Below are 21,629 nucleotides of genomic sequence, written 5' to 3'. Positions count from 1 at the left end.
GACAGCCATGTTTCTGTATCTGGCAGACTGGCAGACTGTCAATAATTATTTAACCTATGCTTTGCTTTACTCATTGTGGTAGAATCAGGACCAAGGTATGAATAGGTAAATTTTCCATTTCTAAGGAAAGACAGGCAATCTTGAATTGTGGGTTCCCCTGCTCCATAGGTGCATGACACATTGACAACTTTTTTGTTTTTTTTTTTTTTTTTTTTTTTTTTTGAGACAGAGTCTCACTCTATTGCCCAGGTTGGAGTGCAAGGGCGCGATCTTGGCTCACTGCAACCTCTGCCTCCTGGGTTCAAGTGATTCTCCTGCCTCAGTCTCCATAGTAGCTGGGATTACAGGCATGTGCCATCACGCCCGACTGATTTTTGTATTTTTAGTAGAGATGGGTTTCACCATGTTGGTCAGGCTGGTCTTGAACTCCTGACCTCAGGTGTTCTGCCCGCCTCAGCCTCCCAAAGTGCTGGGATTACAGGCGTGAGCCTCTACGCCTGGCCAACAACTTTCTTTTTTTTTGAGACAGAGTCTTGCTCTGTTACCCAGGCTGGACTGCAGTGGTGTGATCTCGGCTCACTGCAACCTCCGCCTCCTGGGTTCAAGTGATTCGCCTGCCTCAGCCTCCTGAGTAGTTGGGATAACAGGCGTGTACCACAATGCCTGGCTAATTTTTGTATTTTTAGTAGAGATGGTCAGGTTAGTCAGGCTGGTCTTGAACTCCTGACCTCATGATCCACCTGCCTCAGCCTCCCAAAGTGCTGGGATTACAGGTGTGAGACTTTCTTTTATTTTTTGAAACGGCTTTGCTCTGCTACCCAGGCTGAAGTGCAGTGGGACAATCTCAGCTCATTGCAACCTCTGCCTCCTGGGTTCAAGCAGTTCTTGTGTCTCAGCTTCCCGAGTAGCTGGAATTATAGATGCATGCCACCATGCCTGGCTAATTTTTATATTTTTAGTAGATACAGGGTTTCACCATTGGCCAAGCTGGTCTCGATCTCCTGGCTTCAAGTGATTTGTCTACCTCCGCCTCCCAAAGTGTTGGGATTACAGACATGAGCCACGGCGCCCGGCCAACAATTTTCTTCATTTTGCAGATGAGAGGAGGAAGGCTGTATTGAAGTCCCTTCCTAGATACTGGGAAGGGATAGAGATAATGAATTTCTTTGTAGGGTGTCCGAAATCTAGGCTGCTTCTTGTACAGAGCATTTCAGTCCCTTGGCTAGACGGCGGTGGTGTAGATGGCGCACTTGGGAAAAATGTCGTGGCTCCTGAGGCCTAGGAACAAGGGAGAGGAAGGCTGAAGGAGAACACAGAGCAGCCAGCACCAAGACATGGAGGGAGCAGCTCTCAACCGCGGTGTGTGAATTAGAAGGAGCAGTGGTGACAGTAATGACAGTGAGGGACTGATGACTAGAACTCTCGCTTCCATTTCTCCCGGACTGCATCAGCACCCATGCTCAAAGAGAAAGTCACAGACATGGTAGCAATTAGCATGGTAGCAATTCTCACTGACCTCAGTGTGTGGGGCTGTAAGGTGGATTTAGAAAAATAAAAACATGGGCCAGGCGCGGTGGCTCACACCTGTAATCCCAGCACTTTGGGAGGCCGAAATGGGCAGATCGTTTGAGGTCAGGAGTTCGTGACCAGCCTGGCCATCATGGTGAAACCCCGTCTCTACTAAAAATACAATAATTATCTGGGCATGGTGGTGGGAGCCTGCAGTCCCAACTCCTTGGGAGGCTGAGGCAAGAGAATCGCTTGAACCTGGGAGGCAGAGGTGGCAGTGAGCCGAGATCCTGCCACTGTACTCCAGACTTGGCAACAAGAGCGAAACTCCATCTGAAAAGAAAAAAAAAAAAAAAAAAAAAAAGAGCCAGGCATGGTGGCTAACACCTGTAATCCCAGCAATTTGGGAGGCCGAGGCGAGTGAATCACCTGAGGTCAGGAGTTCAAGACCAGCCTGGCCAACATGGTGAAACTCCATCTCTACTAAAAAATACGAAAATTACCTGGGCATGGTGGCTTGTGCCTGTAATCCCAGCTACTCGGGAGGCAGAGACAGGAGAATCGCTTGAACCCGGGAGGCGGAGGTTGCAGTGAGCCGAGATGGTGCCACTGTACTCCAGCCTGGGTGACGAGAGTGAAACTCTGTCTCAAATAAATAAATAAATAAAAGCATATGACCTTGCTCAAACCTGAAGTATTGAGTCACCTACTCATTAAAGTAACTTTCATATAGACTTCAATTTATAAATTATAGTGCAAGTATTGGCAAGCTCCTAGTCATATGCCAAAGAAAACTGGCATAGGAGTAACCTTCCCCACCCCACTGCCCTAGCTGAAACACCTGATTGTGGGTGTTACCGACTTTGTCACTTCCTTCTTTGTCTACGCTCAGTCCCGAGTACCGAGAGTACCCTATGTACTGGCAGGGTCCCAGAGAATGGAAGCACACAAAGGAGAGTCTCGGTTGGGTGCCTTTGAAAGGCTGCTGAGCCTGGATGATTGCATTTCCTGATGGTGGTCCGGATGTTTTAGCAGGCACCATATCTTTTTCTATTAATGGCTATCCAGATTTTTGGCTGTCATCAACTCTGCTGCTGCTACTGTCATACACCCAGTCTTCGCAAGAGAATGTCACCGCACCCTTTGCACGACCCCATCCACCTATCACACCCGTTTCTCCTTGTAAGCCTCAAAAAACTCCAAGGAGGAAGCAAGTTGCCACCTGCTGCACTGCCCTCCACCAGCTTGACTGGTTTTTCCTGCTAAGGCAATGCAGTCCCTCTGCTTCTGAGGCCCTGGTGACCCATGGGGACCTATGTGGTTAGCAGCCGTAGGACAAAAAACTCGAGTTTGGCAGGCAAACAGTAAAATAGGTCTTTTCAAGTGATTCTGAGAACCTGAAAAGTGACTTTGTTGTAAAACCTGTGATTTTCCTTTCTCCTTTCCAATGAGTTGAATTTTTGAACTATACTTAGTATTCAGAACTCAAAGTACTCTCTGTTCTCATTGCTTGCGAATGTATTACAAAGTGAACCCTTTCTCCCAGTAAGGGGCAGAGGGTTTTTGAAGAACCCTGCTGCTGTCCTTCAGATGGTAATCATATTTGACACACTTCAACTGGCCATCATCACACCAGGTTCTAAATACATTTCTGAGCAAAGAAAAGGAAAAAACTATTCTCTTACTCTTTAAAAAAATATACAAAAGTTATTAATTTAGTTCCAGCCTTCTCTAGATAAAAATGATTGCTATAAAAAGTGAGGCAAGAAACTAACACCTACTATGTGCCGGGGGCTTAGCATGCACATTCTTACTTAATCCTCCAGAAGGCCGGCTTGACAGGCTGTTATTGATGTCTGGCAGGTTCTCATTAATTAACACAGCAGCAGCTCCAGAGGAGCCACACCAGAAGCTGCAAAGCCTATTGAGTTGCCCAATGTCACTTATGCCGTATTCTATTGCTTCAAGCAGGTGATGAGGCCAAGCCAGATTCATGAGGTGGGGAAACAAATTCTGCCTGTGTATATACTCGGGCTGGGTGGAATTACTGAGGCCAGCTTTGCAAATCAGTTAACACACTGGACCTGAATAAAAAGGAGTAGTGAAATCTGGCTCGTGCCTAGCTCCAAAGGTGTAATATTAAATGAAATAATGTTCACGAAGTGTTTTGAGCCACTTTACAGAAAAGTGCTGTGCAGTTAAGGTGGAGGTGCAAATTTCTACTATAAACAGAAGTAGTTTTTGTTTATCATCATGATGTGTAAAATCAATTAGGCAGATTTAATCTGATTTGGAAGGTGTGTTTGCAATGATCACATAGAACACAGGCAGTATTTATTTGGCAAACATGCGATTCACTGCGAAGAACTCTGGAGAAGTCGTTCAGTAGAGCAGTTGAAATTGAACCGAGGTGCACAGCTGGCTGGCTGGGAGGAGGTGCCAAAGTAATGATTAAGATGCTGTGGGCAGAGTGAACAAACTGGCCTCAAATATGAGGCCCAAATTGAAAGTCAAAGAATGGATGGTCCTAATGACAGGTGTTGATTTGCAACTGAGCTGCTTCTCACATAAACAACCCTGAGAAGCATAGATCTAGGTGGGTAACAGCCAAGATTTGTTTATCTAACAATGGTTAATGATTCTCCAAGCCACACCAGGTAGACATGCTAGTTATTAGTGTTTATTGTTATTTCCTTATCTCTAAAGGCATTAGGTCTCTGACTGTTACCTGTGATAAACTGAACTTTATATCTCCATGAGGTTTATGTCTTAGAATGGCCTTGGTGTGTCTGTTTCCAGGTGACAGATTCAGAAAATGGCCAAGGGAACACTGCAACTGATAGGAGAGGGATGGAAAAATCCCTGAACTTAAAATACTGCACCCAGAAGAGGAATGGCAGTAATATCAGATTGAGATGTAGAAGACTTTGCTTTATTATTTTATTTTAGAGACAGAGTTTTGCTCTTGTTGCACAGGCTGCAGTTCAATGGCACAATCTCGGCTCACTGCAACCTCCGTCTCCCAAGTTCAAGCAATTCTCCTGCCTCAGCCTCCCAAGTAGCTGGGATTACAGGTGCGTGCCACCACACCCGGCTAAGCTTTGCTTTACTCTCCCTCTGCTACTCACCAGCTATGCAACCTTAGGTGTTTCCCCTATTTCACCCCCACAGCAGGTAGTACGTCTGTGGTTCTCTTGAATCTAATGACTGAATTCCATCTCTCCTGCCATTATCCAGGGCTTTATCAACTGTCTTTATTTTTTATTTTAGAGACAAGGTCTTGTTCTGTCACCCAGAGTGAAGTGCAGTGGCACTAACTAGCTTGCTACAACCTCGAACTCTTGGGCTCAAGCAATCCTCCTACCTTGCTTTGGCATCCTGAGTAGCTGGGATTACTGGTACACACCACCACATCTGGCTATTTTTTTTAATTTATATTTTTTGTTGAGATGGTATCTTACTATGTTGTTCAAGCTGGTCAACTACCTTTTGGGTTAAAGCAACACCTGTCTAGTGTTGATATTTGATCATGTCGCTCTTTCATGGCTCCCCATTTCCTCTCCAACTCCTGAGTCTGGCAAATGAGACTTTTCCTGATTTGAGCCTGTCCGTCTCTCTTGGTTGACTTCTTGCCACTCCTCTCTCTCTACAGTAGATTGATTTGGAGGCACCAAAAGAGAGAAAAAAAAAAAAAGACCAAATTCTCCCTCCTTGTGTTCACATGATTTGCAAAATGGTTGTGCAGCTTCTCTCATCAAGGGGTGGAGGCTATTTCCTTGCCCCTTGACTCTAGGCTGGCTATGTGACTTGCTTTGGCTTTTAAAATACACTGGAAATGGTCCTGTGCCAATTCTGGGCCTAGGTCTCAAGAGGTCTGGAGTACTTCTGCTCTGTCTTGGAACCCTGCCACCACCATGTGGACAGGCCAGGCTAGTCTACTGGAGAATGGGAGCTTATTTGGAAGACAGCCCAGTCGTCACAGCCAAGGCTATCCTAGACCAGTCTACAGCTAGCTGATGCCTAGGCATGCAAGAAAGATCTGCCTGCCCAGCTCTCAGCCGACTGCCAATACATGAATGAGCCTGACTGAAATAAGAACTGTTCAACTGACCCATAGACTCATGAGCAACAATAATGCCATTATTATTTCAAGCCACTGAGTTTTGCCATGGATTGTTACACAGCAATAGCTAATTGGTACACCCTTAATTCCATCTCTGTACACCGTGGGCTCTAGCCAGGCTATATCTCTTGCTGTTTTCTGTGTGTGCCATCTTTATTTTTACTTTTGACCTTTGAACAGGTGGGTTCCTCTGGCTGAGATGCTCTTATCTTCCAGTTTTACACTCTGCTTGGCTAAAGTGTATCCATGTTTCAGGATTTGGCATAGATGTGTTTTGCTTCTCCCAGCAAGTTTTGCTTCTCTCTCATCATGACTAGGTTAGCTGTCACTACTGGCAAAAGATCCCTCCTGGACCTAACTCTGGTCAGGCTCCTCTAAATCCTGGAGGCCTTGAGCTTCAGAGTCCATCCTTTTTGGACTCACATCACTGAGTTTTAGCAAGAATCTTATTAAGTCAGTGCAGTGGTTTGAATGTGTCCTCAAAAGCTAGTGTGCTGGAAACACTTAATCCCCAATGCAACAGTGTTGGGAGATGGGGACTAATAAGAGGTGATTTTGTCATGAGGGCTCCACCCTCATGAATGGATTAACGCTGTTATCATAGGAGTGCTTTTGTTATCATGAGAATGAATTTATTTAAAAAGTGAGCTCAGGCTGGGTACAGTGGCTCATGCCTGTAATCCTAGCACTTTGGGAGGCTGAGGTGGGCAGTTTGCCTGAGCTCAGGAGTTCGAGACCAGCCTGGACAACATGGTGAAACCCCATCTCTACTAAAATACACACACACACACACACACAAATTAGCCAGGCATAGCAGTATGCACCTCTAGTCCCAGCTACTCAGGAGGTCAAGGCAGGTTAATTTCTTGAACCCGGAAGGAGGAAGTTGCAGTGAGCCACGATCGCGCCACTGTACTCCAGCCTGGGTGACAGAGCAAGACTCCGTCTCAAAAAAAAAGAAATTGAGCTTAGCCTCTTCTCTTGCCTTTTCACATTCTGCCATGGGATGACACAGCAAGAAGACCCTCACCAGATGTGGGGCCCTTGACCTTGGACTTCTCAGCCTCCAGTGCTGTAAGAAATATTTCTTTTCTTTTCTTTTTTACATTTTTTTGAGACAGGGTCTTGCTCTGTCACCCAGGCTGGAGTGCAGTGGGATAATTATGGCTCACTGCAGCCTTGACCTCCTGGGCTCAAGCGATCCTCCTGCCTCAGCTCCCTGAGTAGCTGGGACCACAGGTGTGTGCCACAATGCCTGGCTAATTTTTTATTTTTAGTAGAGACAAGGTCTCACTATGTTGCCCAGGCTAGTCTTGAACTCTTAGGCTCAAGCAATCCTCCTGCCTCAGTCTCCCAAAGTGCTGGGATTACAAGTGTGAGCCACTGCACCCAGCTATTTCTTTTCTTTATAACTTACCCAGTCTGTGGTATTCTGTTATAGCAACACAAAACGAACTAAGACAGTACGTTTATAGAGAATCCTCACCCTCAATATCTGATCACCCTGGCCTGCCTTTAGCAAGAATCCCATTAGGTTAATTTAGCAAGAATTATCCTACCCTCTTAGTGATTTCCCATCCATTCATACCTCTGCCCTGCTTCTTGGCCAAAATCCCCACTTTTGTTTTTGTCATATTTGGAGTTGTGCCCAATCTCCCTCCCCTACTGCAAAACCCCATTACAGTAGTCTTTTGAATAAAGTGTTCCTTATCAGGATCAAAATAATTCTTTTCATTTACCACTGTCATGTAGCCACCCAACAGGTTAATTTGCCACTGGAAAGATACAGACAATTTATCAAGACAGGAATTGCAATATAGAAAGAGTTTAATTCACACAGAGCTGGTTGAATGGGAGACCAGAGTTTTATTATTACTCAAATCAGTCTCCCTGACAATTCAGAGACTGGGGATTTTAAAGGATAATGTGGTGGGTAGGGAGCCAGGGAGTGGGGAGTGCTGATTGTTTGGGTGGGAGACAAACTCATAGGAAGTCGAGGCTGTCTTCTTGTGCTGAGTCAGTTTTTGAGTAGAGGCCACGAGACCAGAGGAGTCGGTTTACTGGTCTGGGTGGCGCCATCTGCTGCATCAAAATGCAGGGTCTGAAAAGTATCTAGAGCCCTGATCTTAGGTTTTACAATAGTGCTGTTATCCCTAGGAGCAATTAGGGAGGTTTGGGATGTTGTGGCCTCTGGCTGCGTAATTCCTAAACCCTAATTTCTAATCTTGTGGCTAATTTGTTTGTCCTACAAAGGCAGTCTGGTCCCCAGGCAAGAAGAGGGTTTGTTTCAGAAAAGGGCCGTTATCATCTTTGTTTCAGAGTTAAACTATAAACTAAGTTCATGCCCAGGAATGAACAAGGACAGCTTGGCAATTAGAGGCAAGATGGAGTCAGTCAGGTCAGATCTCTGTGACTGTCATGATATTCTCACCGTTACAATTTTCGCAAAGGCGGTTTCAAGGTTCTCTCATAGCATCTTACCTTCATCTCTTCTTTCCACTTGTTATGCTGTATTGTAATTTCCTGTCCACGCATCTTGTCAGCAGCAGCAAATCCATACCTCAGAAGATAGAATTTGACCAAGGGGCACAAGGCAGAGGGAGAAACCGAGGCAAGTTTTAGAGCAGGAATGAAAGCATATTAAAAAATTTTAGAGCGGGAACAAAAGGAAGTGAAGTACACGTGGAAGAGGGCCAAGCGAGCGACTTGAGAGAGTCAAGTCCATGGTTTGACCTTTGACGTGGGGTTTTATATACTGGCATGCTTCTGGGGTCTTGTGTCTCTTCTCTGATTCTTCCCCGGGGGGTGGGCTGTCCGCATACACAGTGGCCTGCCAGCACTTGGGAGGGGCCGCATGCTCAGTGTGGTTACTGAAGTGGTGCACTTCCTCACTTGGGGCGTTCTTCCTTACTAGTCCAGTGTTGCTAGAGGAAGGTCATATACCTGTTAAACTCTACCCTTTTGCCTCTTAGTGCACATACTTGAGCCCACTCACCCAATTTTTGAGATCTTATCAGGGGAAGCTGCTGATCACCAGTTTCAGGTGTTTTCTTTTTTTTTTCTTTCTTTTTTTTGAGACGGAGTCTCGCTCTGTTGCCCAAACTGGAGTGCAGTGGCCGGATCTCAGCTCACTGCAAGCTCCGCCTTTCGGGTTCACACCATTCTCCTGCCTCAGCCTCCCTCCTAGCTGGGACTACAGGCGCCCGCCACCTCGCCCGGCTAGTTTTTTTGTATTTTTTAGTAGAGACGGGGGTTTCACCATGTTAGCCAGGATGGTCTCGATCTCCTGACCTCGTGATCTGCCCGTCTCGGCCTCCCAAAGTGCTGGGATTACAGACTTGAGCCACCGTGCCCGGCCTCAGGTGTTTTCTATGTATTGCAAGACTGCTGTTCCCTGCCACCAGCTGCAACTAATGACTACATTAGCGAAACAGTTTAACAACTGCCATCACCTGGTGGTGATGGTTGAGGGACTGGGCACTCTCCTGCCCTGCTCACATCTGCCTAACTGCCTACTCTAACAATCTGACTTCCTTCTCTCCCTTCCTGAAGGAAGGCCTGTTTCTTGTTTAAAGTAACATTGCCTGAGCATAGCAGAGTGTCTAGTGTATAGTAGGAACTCACTATAACTTTGTCAATAATAAAATTATTTTACTTCCTTAGGTTTCAGTTTCCTCACCTATAAAGTGTAAGGGGTAAAGAGAATTGAGATGCCAATAGGTTTGTATTGTATGCTGACTTTGATCCATTGGTTCTGACTGTCCATAGCTCTATACTGAGAAGGGTTATGTGACTGTGACTGCAGTTATAGGGAAGGAGTGTCACAATTAATTAGCTGTAACTGCTATGGTCAGGAAATAAGAAGTGACAGCCAACTGCCAAATATCTGTCAATCTAGAGGAAGATGATTTATCTGGCTCCTGCGAACATCAATCTTGCTCAATCTAGCCATGTCTGCATTATATATCGTGCCAATGAAGAGAAAAACCAAATGTGAAACTGACTAGCTGCCAAAGTTAATGTCACTTGCTGTGGGAGAGACTAGGTGCTTGCCAATCTATTTTCTTTTCACCAATCCATTTTCAGCACACAGCTGCATTATGTTTTTCCAGCCCCTTTGCATTAAGTTTGGGCCACAGTTACCCACAGTGTAATGTAAGCTGCAATGATGATGTAAGAGCTCAGTGGGTTCCTCTTGCCCACTGCCCAGATGGAGCTGATTTATCAAGGCAGGGAAATTGCAACGGACAAAGAGTTTAATTCATGCAGAGCTGGCTGAACAGGAGACCAAGGTTTTATTATTATTTAAATCAGTCTCCTCCAATGTTTGGAGGTTAGGGGCTTTTCTTTTTCTTTTTTTGAGACGGAGTTTTGCTCAGTCGCTCAGGCTGGAGTGCAGTGGCGCGATCTCATCTCACTGCATCTTCCGCCTCCAAGGTTCAAGTATTCTCCCGCCTCAGCCTCCTGAGTAGCTGGGATTACAAGCACCCGCCATCATGCCTGGCTAATTTTTGTATTTTTAATAGAGACAGGGTTTCACCATGTTGGCCAGGCTGGTCTTCAACTCCTTACCTCAGGTGATCCACCCGCCTCGGCCTCCTAAAGTGCTGGGATTTCACCGGCGTGAGGCACCACTCTCTGCCAGGTTAGAGGTTTTTCAAAGGTGGTTTGGGGAAAAGGGTGGGGGTGACTAGACAACTGGGGCTTGCTGCTGATTGATCGGGGATCTAATCATTGGGGTGTGGAAAATTGTCCTACTGTGTGCTGAGCTGCTTCTGGGTGGGGCCACAGGAGTGGCTGGCAGATCTAGATGGAGCCATCGATGTCAGACATGTAAAAAACCAGAAAAGACATTTGTTCTTTTCCTTTTTTTGAAAGGGAGTCCCACACCCAGGTTGGGGTGCAATGGTGTGGTCTCAGCTCACTGCAACCTCTGCCTCCCACGACAGCTATTTTTAGTAGAGATGGGGTTTCACCATGTTGGCAAGGCTGAGTCTCAAACTCCTGACCTCATGATCCTCCTTGCCTCGGCCTCCCAAAGTGCTGGGATTACAAGAGTGAGCCACTGGACCTGGCCCAGAAAAGACACCTCAAAAGGCCAATCTTATGTTCTACAATAGTGATGTTATTTGTAGGAGTAATTGGGGAAGTTGCATATCTTTTCACCTCTGGAATAATAGCAGCAATCATTTATGTTTACACCTTAGCAGAATTCAGGCTCCTGTATCCTCCTAGACTGGTAGTCTCTCATTAACTTTACAAAGGCAGTTGAGTTTTGGGGAAGGGCTATTATCATTTAAACTATAAATGAAATGTCTCCCAAAGTCAGGTTGGCTTAAATCCAGGAATAATTAAGGGCAGCTTGAAGGCTAAAGGCAAGAGGGGACTTGGCTAAATGAGAGCCCCCCCACTGCTATAATTCTCTCACTGGTGTTATTTTTATTCAGGTGGTTTCAATGTTGAGTCACATCTGGTTAAGTGCAGAAGAGCCTTCTTTATGATCCCTCTTTTCTCCCTTATTGGCTGGTTCCATATAGAGAATCTGCTGGAAGGATACAAGCACCTGAGTGATGGCATCCCACTTGGACTTGGATGAAATGAGAAGTGTGGGAGCCATAGGTTCTTGGCCCTCTAAAGGTTTGGTAAAAATCACTGATATGAGGTGGATTGGTTAATAGGAGAAGAGGCATACAAATGTATTTAATGTGTATACACAGGAGCCATCAGAATGAAGACCCAAGTTTGCAATGAGTTACAGAAACATAGATACCATTTTGAGATTACAGAAATAATAAGGGCTTAAGTTCTGATAAAAAAAAAGTTTATAGGAGGGGGAGTAGAGGCTTGGCTAGCAAAGGTGGCCTTGCTATGCAAATGAAGCCTCCTTCAGAGAGAATAGATGGTAAAAGTTTCTTTTTAGACTTTAAAGGTGTCAGACTCTCAATCTCTTCTGGATCTGGGGATCCAGATCCAAATAGAAAGGGGAGGATGGGCTTCATTCTTGGAGACTCCATACAGATTCAAAATTCCCCCATTTAAGACAGCTTTTAAAGGCCACTTCTGTCAGGATGGCCAAGCCACAGCCATTTCAAAATATGTCATAGAAATATAATTGGGCAGCCAGGCGTGGTGACTCACACCTGTAATCCCAGTACTTTGGGAGGCCGAGGCAGGTGGATCACCTGAGGTCAGGAGTTCTAGACCAGCCTGACCAATATGGTGAAACCCCATCTCTACTAAAAATACAAAAATTAGCTGGGCATGGTGGCAGGTGCCTGTAATCCCAGCTATTTGGGAGGGCCGAGGCAGCAGAATCACTTGAACCCAGGAAGGGGAGGTTGCAGTGAGCCGAGATCACGCCATCGCACTCCAGCCTGGGGGACAAGAGTGAGACTTTGTCTCAAAAGAAAATAAAGAAATATAATTGGGCATAAAATATTTTTTCTTATATATACATATTTTCGTAGAGACGGGGGTCTCACTATGTTGCCCAGTCTGGTCTTGAACTCCTGTGCTCAGGTGATCCTTCTGCCTCAGCCTCCCAAAGTACTGGGATTACAGGCAGGAGCCATCATGTCCGGATGGGGTAAAATATTTTAATTTCCTTCAGAGGTACTTTTATCTCTCAAGCCACTGAGATTTTGGCAGTTGAGGAGGGTTGTTATCCTAACATATCTACCTGCCTTATTTTCTTCTTATTTTTAGGTGTGGAAGCATTGGGGAGGAATATGCCAAATGTTAACGGCATTTGTGGAAGTCAATAAAAATTATGTTTGATAATTCAAGTGCTTCAGCTAACATAAAGTAATGACTTTAGAACTGGAGAAACTTTAGGCCGGGCACGGTGGCTCATGCCTGTAGTCCCAACACTTTGGGAGGCCGAGGTAGGCAGATCACCTGAGGTCAGGAGTTTGAGACCAGCCTGGCCAATGTGGTGAAATCCCGTCTCTACTAAAAGTACAAACATTAGCTAGGCGTGGTGGTGGGTGCCTGTAATCCCAGCTACTCAGGAGGCTGAGCAGCAGAATCACTTGAACCTGGGAGGTGGAGGTTGCAGTGAGCCGAGATCATGCCACTGCACTCCAGCCTGGGTGACAAGGGCAAGACTCCATCTCAAAAAAAAAAAATTATGTATATATATATACACACACACATACACATACATACATACATATACACATACACGAACTGGAAAAAATTTTAAAGCCTGTGTTGTTCTGTTCTGTCTGCATTTACTATTGTTCTTTCTACCCTTATTTCTTTTTCCATATAAGGTGACCCACCACAGGGGCATGACAAAAACCTCACTTGGAGTATTCCCTACCCCTTTCCCTGGATATCAGTTACCCCACAGTCCCTGCAGATGAAAAAAGTTTATGAATCTTTAAGCCCAAGAAGGTAATGATTTTTCCGTTCAAACTTCCTGCCTTCTACAATTTGGCTGCAAAAGATTTCAAGCTCATGACAGAAACAGAAAACATAGGTTTAAAATATTCACACCTTTCTGTCTGCAGCAACCATGAATATGCATATCCAGCCAGACAGCTGCTGCCTTCTGGTTCTGCAAGGCAGAGCCTGGGCAATACGAAGGGGAAGTGGGAGAAGTTGACCTTCCCTGGCTCTGCCCTACAACCTTGGGCATCTTACCTTCTAAGCTCCTAGCTGTTGAGCCCTCATTCTTCCCCCTCTAGTTATGGTTGGAGAGCTGCTTGATTTTCATGCAGTAAAATGTTTTCTCCCTGAGGTCCCGTCAAAACTTCCCCATCCCAAAACTCAGTTCCTTCACCTGGCTCCCTTTTCAATGCACCAGTCTGACCAATTTTGGGGAATTGATGGCTTACTGGTTCCCTAGTAAGGGAAGTGGCTTTCCTTTGCTGTCCATGTGATAAATGAACATCTCTATAGTAGCTTATGGGGGACAATGTTGCTTGAACTGGAGGTTTCACACTGGGCATTTTAGGCCAGTAAGGACAAAAGAAATGCTCTGTAGCAGACCAGTGGGGGAGATCCTTGGAAGTGCATGTTCTTCTTGCCCTCCTCAAATCATCCTTTGAAGGTAGCAGTGTGATCTGCCAGTGCCCAGGGCCGGTCCAATGTGTCTGCTGACCAAAGCCACAGAGACAGTGGGAGTTTCATGTAATGGGAGGCAGGATTTAACTGTTGTGTGCCAGGGTGCATGTGGGAGGGCCCTCTGAGCCAAGGTCAATGGGATGGTGTAGATTTCTGGTAAAAACAGGGCAGCAAAAGGACACTGAAACCTGCTGGAGATAGAGGTTTTAGAACGCAACCAAGGGCAAATAAGAGAATGAGGCAATTTAAAGTTTGTTTTTTCATCATTTCCTTTTCTTTTTGTTTTTGTATTTATTTTTGTGGGTGTCATAGAGTAGGCCTGAGGGCTTGAATTCACCCATGACTTTGAGAAACTGCTTTTGAGAAACCACACTACTACTGCTTTTGAAGTATCATATTTATTGATCCCTTACCATGTCCCAGTGGCTCATTTATTGCTTCTTGCAACTCTGCACCGTCTAAGTATCACGATCCCACGTTCATAGATAAGGAAACTGGGGTTAAAAAATAACTTTGTGAGAGGATACAAAGCTAGTAAAGTGGCAGAGACTAGAGCTTTGTTCTCAACCACCACACTTTATTGTTACAAGGACTGCAGAGACTTAACTGGGGCAGAGAGCTTTGTAGGGCTTGGACTACTTGTTATCAGCCCCACCTTTTTCAGGAAAGGTTAGAGAAAGGCCAAAAGGGTGGGGAAGCCAGTGCAAAGCTGTTCTGTCTGGAGTTGGTCCTGCCGGCAAGGATTTCACCAGCATCTTGAGCTGGTCACATTCTCTCAGGGCAAGGCTTTGCAACCAGTATCCTTCGGCCACTTTGACAAAGCAGGCTATTAGTTCACATAATATAAAGCCTCCTCAGTGCCAGAGAATGAGGAATATCAAGGTGAAAGTTATGGGAAAGGGGTCCAGATCCGGACCTAAAGAGAAGGTTCTTGAACCTGGTACAAGAAGGAATTTGGGGCAAGTCCATAGAGTAAAGTGAAAGCAAGTTTATTAAGAAAGTAAGGGCTGGGCGCGGTGGCTCATGCCTGTAATACCAGCACTTTGGGAGGCCAAGGTGGGCGGATCATGAGGTAAGGGGTTCAAGACCTGCCTGACCAATGTGGTGAAACCCTGTCTCTACTAAAAAAACACAAAAATTAGCTGGGTGAGGTGGCGGGTGCCTGTAGTCCCAGCTACTCAGGAGGCTGAGGCAGGAAAATCTCTTGATCCTGGGAGCCGGAGGTTGCAGTGAGCTGAGATTGTGCCACTGCACTCCAGCCTGGCCAACAGAGTGAGAGTCCGTCTCAAAAAAAAAAAAAAAAAAGAAAAGAAAAGAAAAGAAAGTAATGGAATGAAAGAATGGCTACTCTATAGGCAGAGCAGCCACAAGGGCTGCTGGTTGCTCATTTTTATGTTCATTTCTTGATTATATGCCAAATAAGGGGTGGATTATTTATGGATTTTCCTGGAAAAGGGTGGGCAATTCCTGGAACTGAGGGTTCCTCCCCTTTTTTGACCATATAGCGTAACTTCTTGATGTTGCCATGGCTTCTGTAAACTGTCATGGTGCTGGTGGGAATCCTTTAACATGCTAATGCATTATAATTAGTGTGTAATGAGCAGTGAGGACGACCAGAGGTCACTTTCATTGCCATCTTGGTTTTGGTGGGTTTTGGCTGGCTTCTTTACCATGTTTTATTGTTTGGTCAGCAAGGTCTTTGTAATCTGTATCTTGTGCTGACCTATCTTACCCTGTGACTTAGAATGCCTGACCTCCTGGGAAGGTGGCCCAGTAGGTCTTAGCCTTATTTTACCCAGCCCCTGTTCAAGATGGAGTCACTCTGGTTCGAATGCCTCTGACAAAAGCCCTGGAGAGTCTGGGGTTGTCACACACCTTGTCAGTCAAACAGAGCCTCCCGATGGATGGAAGAGTCCCAAGCCATTGAATGGCTCCAGAGGATGCTGACGTGGTGTCCTTCAGAGAGCTGGGGCAATGACAAAAGACACGTACAACTGTATACTTGCAAGTAGAAAATCCATTGTGACAACAGGCTACATTTGAGTTACCAAATGCACTTGGCCACCTGGCTGGAATTTGACCTCCATGGCACGTCCAGAGAAGTCAGCTGTGGCTCCAGCCTGGGCTGCCAGTGAGAGAAAAGTGGTTCAGCGATCAAATCTTTCAAAATCAATTTAGCTCAGACTCCAAAGCCCTGGCTGGAATTGACAGCAGCTTCCTCCCTGGTTTCCTTAACCATCAGATAAAAGTGCTGAGCCGTTTTAGACCTTTTTGAAGCCAAGACTCACCTTCAAGTGAAATTTTAAGGGGCGCCAGCAAAGAGATTTGACTTAATTCCAGACCTTTCCTTCCCGCTGGTCTGAATAATTAGCAGAGTTATCCCAACCTTCTGTACCTGGAGTTTATGTATAGGACTCTGAAATGGGAAATATTAAAGTGGCCTGTGCCTAGTAGTGGAATAAACAGATTTCTACCCACCTTCTCTGTTCAACAAATGGGGATGATGATAATGAACTCTGCTGGGTGGGTGCAGGCCAATTAGTCCAAATTTGTAAAGCTGAGTCTTATTACAGCTTTACTGCTTGTGGAGAATGGGCAGCACCTTCCTGTGACTTTGCATGTGAAACTAATTGCCCTGGAAATGTCAGGAATTTGATCTTCCATCAAATCCTCCAGCTCTCAGATCCCTTGACAATCTTGGGCTATTTGCATCTCAAGGTTAAAGGAGGCTGTGCTTTCTGGATGCTAATCAGTTGTGAAAACTTTTGATCTCCTCTTGAAAACTAAAACCTTTTGCAGTCGCCCTATTCCAAGCGTGGTGAGAGCTGAGCAGTGGAGGTGCAGACCGGCTGGCTTTATTGGAATGAGCAATGTGTTTAGCAATTGTGAGTTTTAATTCTATTTTCCTCAGGGCTCTGTGGGATCCTGGAAAATCACTTAATATTTCTGAGTTTCTTTCCCCCCAAAACGTGATTTGAATTTTGTCATATCTCCCTGGGGTTGTGGAAATTACCGTTATAAAACTCCAATTCATAATAGCTTGTAGATTTAAAAGACAGAAACTTACAAAACATGTTTTCGGGGGACCGGGTCGGGGAATATATGTGCCTACATATATACATATGTACTGTTTTCCTACTGTGATATTTTAGTGATAATAAGTTCTTTGTAGTGATAAAGTCATCCTTCTAAGTCAGGCTATAAGTCAGGCTAAGTCAAATGCTGGCACTATTAGCATTTTGGACCAGATAATTCTTTGCTGTGAGGGGCCTGCCCTGTGCATTGGAGAATGTTTAGCGGCATTCTTGGCCTCTACCTCCTAGATACCAGCAGCACTCCCAAGTTGTGACAATAAATAATGTCTTCAGAAATTGGCACATGTCCCCTGGGTTAGGGTTGCCAGATTTAGCAAATAAAAATTAAAGATGCCTACTTAAATTTGAATTTTAGAGATATAATGAGTAATTTTTTTTTTAAATTTTGAGACAGAGTCTCACTCTATCTCCCATGCTGGAGTGCAGTGACGTGATCTCTGCTCACTGCAACCTCCGCCTCCTGGGTTCAAGCGATTCTCCTTCCTCAGCCTCCCTAGTAGCTGGTATTACAGATGTGCACTACCACACCCGGCTAATTTTTGTATTTTTAGTAGAGACGGGGTTTCAACAGGTTGGCCAGGCTGGTCTCGAACTCCTGACCTCAAGTTATCTGTCTACCTCGGCCTCCTGAAGTGCTGGGATTACAGCCATGAGCCACTGCGCCCAGCCTGAATAATCTTTAGTATGTGTGAATGTAACTGGGTATACTACCTATAATTTGGCAACCTACTTGGGGGTGCAAAATCTCCTCACAGTTAAGAGCCACTCTTTTTTTTTTTTTTTTTTTTGAGACGGAGTCTTGCTCTGTCACCCAGGCTGGAGTGCAGTGGCGCAATCTCAGCTCACTGCAAGCTCCGCCTCCCGGGTTCACACCATTCTCCTGCCTCAGCCTCTCGAGTAGCTGGGACTACAGGTGCCTGCCACCATGCCCGGCTAATTTTTTGTATTTTTAGTAGAGATAGGGTTTCACCGTGTTAGCTAGGATGGTCTCGATCTCCTGACCTCGTGATCCATCTGCCTTGGCCTCCCAAAGTGCTGGGATTACAGGCGTGAGCCACCTCGCCCGGCCAAGAGCCACTCTTCTATATATCTATATCTATATCTATATATCTGTGTGTGTGTATAGATATATTTTTTTAATTTTAATTTTTTGTAGAGATGGGGTTTCACCATTTTGCCCAAGTTGTTTTGAACTCCTGACCTCAAGTGATCTGCCTGCCTCAGTCTCCCAAAGTGCTGGAATTACAGGCATGAGCCACTGCCTGGCCAGAGCCACTCTTCTAAATAAAGTTTAGCATTTATCAGTGAACTCACATCAGCATTCACCGCATCCTTCCCTTATTTCTGCCCCACTTTTATTTCTTTCCTACCTTTCTCCCCTATTTCAGCCTTCAAGATAGAAGATAAGGCCGGGCGTGGTGGCCCAAGCCTGTAATCCCAGCACTTTGGGAGGCCGAGACGGGCGGATCACGAGGTCAGGAGATCGAGACCATCCTGGCTAACACGGTGAAACCCCGTCTCTATTAAAAAATACAAAAAACTAGCCGGGTGAGGTGGCGGGCGCCTGTAGTCCCAGCTACTCGGGAGGCTGAGGCAGGAGAATGGGGTAAACCCGGGAGGCGGAGCTTGCAGTGAGCTGAGATCCGGCCACTGCACTCCAGCCTGGGCAACAGAGCGAGACTCCGTCTCAAAAAAAAAAAAAAAGATAGAAGATAAATAAATTCCATGTGGGCCTCACCACAAATTGCTGTGAGCCTTAGGCATGAGGGGAGGTAGAAGTACATGTTACATATCTGTAACACTGTGATTAAATGGGAATCAGTTGCAAAATAAAAACAACTAAGGCGATTGTTTCAGTGCATTTTTTGTTGCTACAGCAGAATACCACTGACTGCATAATTTATAAAGAAATTTCTCGGCCTGGTGCGGTGGCTCATGCCTGTAATCCCAGCATTTTGGGAGGCCGAGGTGGGCGGATCACGAGGTCAGGAGATCGAGACCATCAACACGGTGAAGCCCTGTCTCTACTAAAAATGCAAAAAAATTAACCAGGTGTGGTGGCGGGCGCCTGTAGTCCCAGCTACTCGGGAGGCCGAGGCAGGAGAATGGCGTGAATCCAGGAGGCAGAGGATGCAGTGAGCCGAGATCGCACCACTGGACTCCAGCCTGGGCAGCAGAGCAAGACTCTGTCTCCAAAAAAAAAAAAAAAAGAAAAACGAAATTTCTTCATGGGGTGGCTCTCACCTGTAGTCCCAGCACTTTGAGAGGCTGAGGGGGGCGGATCACTTGAGCCCAGGAGTTTGAGACCAACCTGGGCAACATGGCGAAACACCCTCTCTACAAAAAAATACAAAAATTAGGTGGGCATGGTGGTGCACGCCTGTATTCTCAGCTGCTCAGGAGGCTGAGGCAGGCAGATCAGTTGAGCCCAGGAGGTTGAGGCTGCAGTGAGCCATGATTGCCCCACTGTGTTATTCCAGGCTGGGTGACAGAAGGAGACCCTGTCTCGGCAAAAAAAAAAAAAAAAATCTCAGTTCTGAAGGCTGGGAAGTTTAATAGCAAGGTGCAGGCATCTGATGAGGTTCTCCTTGTGGCATCATTCCATGACACGTGGCAGAAGAGCAAGAGAGGGAGGGAGGGGGAAAGAAGGGAGGGAGAGCGAGGGAGATGATAGGTAGAGAGACACTGGGGAGAAGGGGCTAAACTCACCCTTTTATCAGGAAACCACTCTCACAATATCAGCATTAATTCATTAATGAGGGGCTCTCATGATCTAATTACCTCTAAGTTCCCACCTGTCAGCACTGCTGCAATGGGGATTTGGTTTCTAAAACATGAACTTTGAGGGACACATTCAAACCATAGCAGCAATTCAAAATGATGCCTCTTGGGTGGGCGCGGTGGCTCACGCCTATAATCCTAGCACTTTGGGAGGCCGAGGCAGGCAGATGGCTTGAGGTCAGGAGTTCGAGACCAGCCCGGCCAGCACTGGTGAAACCCCCGTCTCTACGAAAAAATATAAAAATTAGCTGGGCATGGTGGTGCGTGCCTATAATCACAGCTACTTGGGAGGCTGAGGTATGAGAATCACTTGAACCTGGGAGGCAGAGATTACAGTGAGCTGAGAGTGCCCCACTGCACTCTAGCTTGGGCAACAAAAAACAAAAAACAAAAAACGCCTCTCTAAGCAGAATCCTTTCATGGATAGCAGAGGAGCCAATGAGATAGGCCTTGAAGCTTGCTTCCAAGGTCTCCATGGATCCTTTGAAAGTCAAGCCCATAAGTTACCATAATATTCTTTCTGCCATTTAATAAAGAAATACTTTTTGAGCAAGATTGTGTTAACCAGGTGCTGCATAACATATGAAAGAGGAAAAGGGGGCCAGGCGCGGTGGCTCAAGCCTGTAATCCCAGCACTTTGGGAGGCCGAGACGGGCGGATCACGAGGTCAGGAGATCGAGACCATCCTGGCCAACACGGTGAAACCCCGTCTCTACTAAAAAATACAAAAAACTAGCCGGGTGAGGTGGCGGGCGCCTGTAGTCCCAGCTACTCGGGAGGCTGAGGCAGGAGAATGGCGTAAACCCGGGAGGCGGAGCTTGCAGTGAGCTGAGATCTGGCCACTACACTCCAGCCTGGGCAACAGAGCAAGACTCCGTCTCAAAAAAAAAAAAAAAAAAAGAAAGAAAGAGGAAAAGGCACAGTCACAGTTTATGACTGAAGAAGAAGCAGGTTGTACTTCCATAGAGAGATGCTTGCCAATAACAGCTGGCATGTTCCCAGGGCCTAGTCAGGGTGCAGATGATACGCAAGAAAAGAAATCGGTAGCATGGGCAGGGCAGCTGTCCAGGAAGCCTTTTTTTGTTTTGAGACAGAGTCTCCCTCTGTCTCCCAGGCTGGAGTGCAATGGTGCGATCTCAGCTCACTGCAACCTCCACCTCCCAGGTTCAAGCGATTCTCCCCACTCAGCCTCCTGAGTAGCTGGGATTACAGGCACCTGCTATGTGCTGGACGAATTTTTTTTTTTTAACTTGAGATATATGTAAGAGGCTTTATTTGGAGGGGAGCAGTAATTTAATCAAAAAGGCCAAATCCCATGTCTTTGACCCTTCAGACTCCTCCTTCTTCTCATGTTTCTTCTCCTCTGCTGCAGCAGGGGTGGAATCAGCAGCAGTGGCTGCAGAGCCTGGGGCAGCAGAGACGGCTACAGCCCCACTGGCAGGTACACTGGCAAGCTTGCCAATACTCTGGGCAATGATGTCTTCAATGTTTTTTCCATTCAGCTCACTAATAACCTTGCTGAGCTGGTCGTTGTCCGTCTCGATGCCCACGCTGTCCAGGATCTTCCTGATGTCCTTGTCGCTGGGGGAGGGGTTACCACCCGAGGGCAGCCAGCAAGTAGGAGGCTATGTATTGCATTGTGGCGGCGGTGGAGAGGCCTCATGCGTGCGACCTCGGCGGTGGTCAGGGAGGAAAAGCAATATTTGTATTTTTAGTAGGGGTTTCACCATGTTGGCCAGGCTGGTCTCGAACTCCTGACCTAAGGTGATCTGCCCATCTCGGCCTCCCGAAGTGCTGGGTTTCACCATGTTGGCCAGGCTGATCTCGAACTCCTGGCCTAAGGTGATCTGCCCACCTTGGCCTCCCGAAGTGCTGGGATTACAGGTGTGAGCCACCCAGCCAGGCCCAGGAAGCCTTTATCTTTATTTTTATTTTTATTTTTTTTCTGAGACGGAGCTTCGCTCTGTCACCCAGGCTGGAGTGCAATGGCGCAATCTCAGCTCACTGTAACCTCCGCCTCACTGGGTTCAAGCAATTCTACTGCCTCAGCC

The 21,629-nt window shown here is 46.3% G+C and overlaps 1 pseudogene; it reads right to left on the bottom strand.

Annotated features, from left to right (window-relative positions):
* Positions 1-20,871: 20,871 nt before the first annotated feature.
* Positions 20,872-21,216, bottom strand: LOC111547105 (annotated as a pseudogene).
* Positions 21,217-21,629: the final 413 nt, after the last annotated feature.

Source organism: Piliocolobus tephrosceles, chromosome 4 (genome assembly GCF_002776525.5).
Source record: "Piliocolobus tephrosceles isolate RC106 chromosome 4, ASM277652v3, whole genome shotgun sequence".
NCBI lineage: Eukaryota > Metazoa > Chordata > Mammalia > Primates > Cercopithecidae > Piliocolobus > Piliocolobus tephrosceles.
Note: the sequence above shows the minus strand (reverse complement) of the source record. Positions and strands in the feature narration are given on the sequence as shown.